The sequence below is a fragment of the Camellia sinensis genome, chromosome 9, assembly GCF_055761805.1.
Source record: "Camellia sinensis isolate YWXY chromosome 9, ASM5576180v1, whole genome shotgun sequence".
Classification (NCBI taxonomy): Eukaryota; Viridiplantae; Streptophyta; class Magnoliopsida; order Ericales; family Theaceae; genus Camellia; species Camellia sinensis.
In genome coordinates this window covers 11,278,999-11,284,998 of record NC_138969.1, presented here as the reverse complement: position 1 = coordinate 11,284,998, position 6,000 = coordinate 11,278,999, and positions in this window count along the sequence as shown.

Below are 6,000 nucleotides of genomic sequence, written 5' to 3'. Positions count from 1 at the left end.
AAGCAATGTTTTTATTTGGGGATTTGCTTCACACTATGTTCACAATCATATAACAAATTTATTCAGGACATGTTCCCCATGTGAATGTTGACTTCGTACGAACAACAACAACAATATTCGAAACAACAACAATTTTCTGCTTTCTAGGAAAAACAACAAATTTGGGAGTTTACATCCTTTCAACAATACCAACAACAACAACATAAAGAGGAAAAATAACAGCAAAATCACGAACAACAAGGACCAAAAATAATAATGGCAACATGTGAAAAAGTTTGCATTAGGACAACCAAAAAAAAAAATGTAATTTGATTGCACAAAAAAAGGGAAAAAAAAAGTGCTTACATTTGGTCCCCATGTTGTGTTGATACACTTTGATATATGTGAATATTCACAGTGTTATTTTTTCTTCGTTAGAGTATGGTTATAGTAGTTGACAACGCTTCGATGACGGTGGAACGGTGGGAGAATAGAAAGACACAAACGGTGGGTCGATTCGCGATGGCAGCGGTGAAACCATGTGAACTTCTAATCGCCAACGACGGTGAGAGGATGGTAGGACGAAGCAATATGAAACCTAGGATTAAGACAAGGTTCATGTGATTAGAATAGTGCCACAAATGTGAACATTCACAACATTGGCATAGATGTGAATGTTCACAATTGTGTTCAGGGGTGTGAATATCCACAGTTGTGTGCATGGATGTGAATATCCACATCTGTCCATGGATGTGGATGTTCACTGTGTCAGCAAAAACACAATGTGAATAGATTTCAACATAACATAATGGCTACTGTAATATTTTTGCATAGATGTCAACACAAAGACACAATGTGCATAGATTTCATGTGAATGTTCACTATGGTTAACAACAACAATTTAATTGACCAAACATTTTCAATTCATGTTAATGTTCACAGCTTTTAACAACAACAACAATAACATCTGAAACAATTTGATTGGCCAAACATTTTTCAATCCGTGTAAATGTTCACATCTTTCGACAATAACAACAACAACTGAAACAATTTACTTGCCCAACAATTTTCAATTTCATGTGCATGTTCACAGTTGTGTGCATGGGTGTGAATGTCCACATTTGTGTGCATGGATGTGAATATCCACATGTGTCCATGGATGTGAGTGTTCACTGTGTCAGCAAAAACACAATGTGAATAGATTTCAACACAACATAATGGCAACTGTAATGTTTTTGCATAGATGTCAACACAAAAACACAATGTGTATAGGTTTCATGTGAATGTTCGCTACGGTTAACAACAACAATTTGATTAGCCAAACATTTTCAATCCATGTGAATATTCATAGCTTTCAACAACAATAACAATAACATCTGAAACAATTTGATTGGCCCAACATTTTTCAATCCATGCGAATGTTCATAGCTTTCAACAACAACAACAATAACATCTGAAACAATTTGATTGGCCCAACATTTTTCAATCAAAGTGAATGTTCACATCTTTCAACAACAACAACAACTGAAACAATTTGCTTGTCTAACAATTTTCCTTTTCATGTGAATGTTTACATCTTTCAACAACAATAACATCTGAAATAATTTGATTGGCCTAACATTTTTCAATCCAAGTGAATGTTCACATCTTTGAACAACAACAACCGGAACAATTTTCTAGCCCAATAATTTTCAATTTCATATGAATGTTCACATCTTTCAACAACAACAACAACAACATCTGAAATAATTTGATTACCCCAATATCTTTCAATCCATTTGAGTGTTCACAGATTTCAACACAACATAATGGCAACTGTAATTTTTTGAGTAAAAAAATCCATATAATTGGGGATTGGGATTGAGGGGTTCAGATTAACAATTAGAGCATGAACAATAACAATATGAAGTTCCATATATTGTATGAAAGTTCACATTGTTGTTTGTTGAAGAAGAGATTTAGGATTTACATGCAAGAATGATTAGATTACTTACATTTTTTGCCCATTTCGACAGTTGTGTTGTCACAAATGGTTGTCGATGGTGATTTTGATGAAGATGGAACTTACGGATGTTCAACATGGTGATTTCCACGATTTCAACGACCGACGGTGTGGGGATGACGAATAAGACGATGAGACGATGCAACAATAAGAGTCTTCTGGGCTTTGAGATGATATGGAATACATCTTTGGATTTTTGGAATGGTGGAGATACTAATTCTCTACAAGAAGAGAAGGGAAGAGAGATGGTTATTTGATTCAAAGGATAGGCGCGTGTTTATTTGAGGATCTTTCGGTCTTTTAGTATGAAATGGGACCTGATGGAATATTACAAAACACTATGGGTCTGATGGAATAGGACTCTTAGAGAATGGATTTACTAAAAAAGCTCCCTTAATTATAATTTATATAGCGATCATTTTATTTATGAATGGAAAGAAACACATGGAGGATGAACCCCATATGTCAAATGTAACTAACAATTCAATAAATTTCATATCTTTATTGAAATTAATTATGTTTGCATGTCAATAATGATAAACATCACCATTATATCGAAATTTTCATAGACAATAATATACGTATCATAGTCTCTTTATTTTCAATCAAAATAACCATTATTGTTCTCATAATTTTAAAAATGTCATTGACATTTCACTTTAAATAATATTTTTTATTTAAAATATTTTCTTTATGTTTAAATAAAAAAATAAAAAATCCCAAAACCCAGAGGGGCACGTGACCCTCCTAGGCTCTATGTGTCTCCGCCACTGTGTACAATTATAATATGCAATAATTGCACCAAATATATTACTAAATTATATAAAAAAATATAAGTTGAATATAACATAAATTGTTTGAGTTAAACCAAACCAAATCATAGACTGAGAACCCAAAATACTTAGAAAACTTACAAACAAATTGCAAAAATCTAGAAACGAAAAACAATTTGATCGAGGCTTGTGTTGGTTATAATTTCCTTAAGACAAATTCGTTCTCCGCTACGATACTCATGAGTTTTTATTAGACGTTCGTCCCTTGGGATACAATGATCGAACCTTGCAGAAGCAGACTACCACGACAAGTCTGGCGAATTTTACTGTGCATAATTCTCTTACAGGAAAGATAGGATGCAGAAGAAAAGAAACACAAGATGAATTCTTTATATTTAATGAATGCAATGGGGGTCTATTTATATAGATGAATTGATGGCTCTTTTGAAAGGTTATGGTGACTTTTCAATGAAGAGACACATTTCTTTTCTATAAAAAGACACAACTTTGCCATGGAATAGGTGTAAAGAACAGGTATAACTGTTCTTTCAAACATATTCGAATTCTGAATCGAATCCTGTTTAATTTTGACTCAAAAAATTAACGAATTTATCTAAATAAAATCAAATTGTAAATTAGATAAATTTCGTCTTAAAACCACACTTAGATGGTGCACTCTAGAATCAATTTCTCATTCACCTATTAATGATTTCCAAACCTTTTTCCAACATAAATCACTTACCGTGCTAGCTTTATGGTGGGTAAAACCTTCTCAATTAGATCCATAAAAATATAATTTATCCTGAATTTTTGTTTAGAAATTTATACAACAAATAAATTATATATTATAAATGTAAAATTGGTGAGATGTGAGTTACATCCAAAATAATTATGGCCATAAAAATATTTTTCTGAATATTTTTCTAGATATTTTTTTTTTCCTATTTATGTAGGATGTTTGGCAAAGTTAAAAAAAAAATTAAAAAGTTAAAATGTTGTAAAGAAATTTAATTAAAAACAGTTAAATGTCACACTATTTTTATTTTTCATTTTTAAAAAAACAATTTTTAAAAAATCTTATCAAGTACATTAATTGAAAAAACAAAAAGCCACTAAAATCTCATTCAACTAAACCCTAACCACTGAAATGGTCAACTGAATTTTTCTTACTGCACGCAAGTAGTTCTGGCCGTTATTACCGTTAGCATTGAAGCAAAGATATAATGTAAGGAGAGAGAGAGAGTTCCCTTATCTGTATGTGGCAAAGATCCAATTTAAAAATAAAAAAAATGAAAAAAAAGTTGAAAGATGATTTAGAACTACACCCTACAACACACATAGGATATCCATCTTCCTCATATGCACAATATATCTTCTTGACTACTCAAGAACACATATATATGTAAGTCTGATATGTCTTTGCACTGTTTAATTGGGTTTTTTTTGCCTTTCCATCTGTCTTTCAGATATGGGCTTTCAACAACTATCAGACGATTGAAAAGTATTTTCATTTATATCACCACTAGACATCTTATCTTATCTGCATTTCTCTTGGTAGTATCTGCTTTTCATTGCAAGTTGTTTTATTATTTATTTATTTATTTTTATTATTATTATTATTATTATTATTATTATTATTATTATTATTATTATTATTATTATTATTATTATTATTATTTTTAAGGAACACCCAGTTTAGTCCCCATTAAATGAAGGACTGGGTGGGGTAGATTGGATACAAACTTAGCCCTCAAGTTTGATAGGTCGAGTTTTAACTACAAATTTGAGTTATTGTTGACTATTTATGTTTTATTCTTTAAGCAGACCATGTGTTTGTTTTTATGATCCAAAAAGACTCTTTTAGTAGCCCTTTTAAAGTACTTGTATTCTTGTGCCCTCTTCAGAGGCTGTGGTCTTCAGCATTTTTTGTAATGCGCTATTGTTGTTGCTTCCTTTACACCAGATGCCTCTAGTATTGGAAAATGAAGTCGGAAATTGCTTTTTGGCAATTTTACATTTTTAGAATCTAAAAAAGTTGACTTGTTTGGTAATTGCTAAAAAAATTATTTTTTTGGTTTGTTGGAAAGTTGAGTTGGTCCTTGGCTTTTTTATCAAAAAACAAACAGTTTTTTTTTTTTTTTTTTTAGGGCTTATTTAGCCAAAAAGCAGCTTTTTTTTATAGTTTGCCAGACAGGGTTAGAAGAGTGAAAGATTGGGAGATTATATGCAGCATTGAGTGACTAATGACATGTTAATTTCTCTGGCTTTTAAGGTTGATTGTCAAGTGTGCATTGAATTATATATTTTTAGAACCAAGAAGTTGCAAGCATGATTTCATCGAGAGAACGAAGAAATCCAATGATGAATATAATGAGAAGCGCAAACGTGACAGCCTTTTCATTGACAAACGTGGCAAATTAAGAAGATTTAATCACAAAAAAGTTTCAAGAGAAAGGGGTAATATAATGTTTAACATCATGTGATTTTCATGGATACACCAAAGCACATTTTCCATAAATGTTTAAATTGATGTCTTTGTGTAGGTGGTTCTTTAAGGGGAAAAGGATGGAAATATGGATCTAGATTTGTAGATGGAATTTTCTTTGTGCTGAGCCCCATTGCTCAGCAGATTTTAAACTTTGTACAAAAAGAAGTAGATGTAAATAGGATATGGAGCTCTCTCGATACTCTTCCTCTCACTAACACCACATGGGACGATATCATCATTGTTGCAGTCCAACTTCGTCTAAATAAACGATGGGATCCAATCATACTGGTTAGAATCTTGTACTCTTTAGTTTTTCTTTTGGTGGGTTGTGTCAGCTCATAGAGATATAAAGATTCACATATGCTATTATACTACATTCATTAATCTTGGAATGACATAATTCCCATAAAACTAGTTATGCAGTTGAATCGTTTCTATTAAACAACTTTTTTTGTTTTTCTGGAAGTTTAGTACAAAATTACTAAATGAAGAAATTTAATTGAAACTCATGCCAATTAGAATTCTAGTTGCACAAAGATTCCAATAAAATACAGTCCTTACTTTATCACCTCATTATTGAATTTCAATAGTTAAACCTCCTATAAATTACAGGTTTAGAACCCCAAAATCCCTTAATCTCAAATGCACCCACCACCTAAACACAAAAAAAAAAAAAAAAATCCACCAGTGAAGCTTGCTGAAATCCAAAACCAATCTGCAACCATTAAGCAGTCAAATCTGAACCAAGTCACATTAAT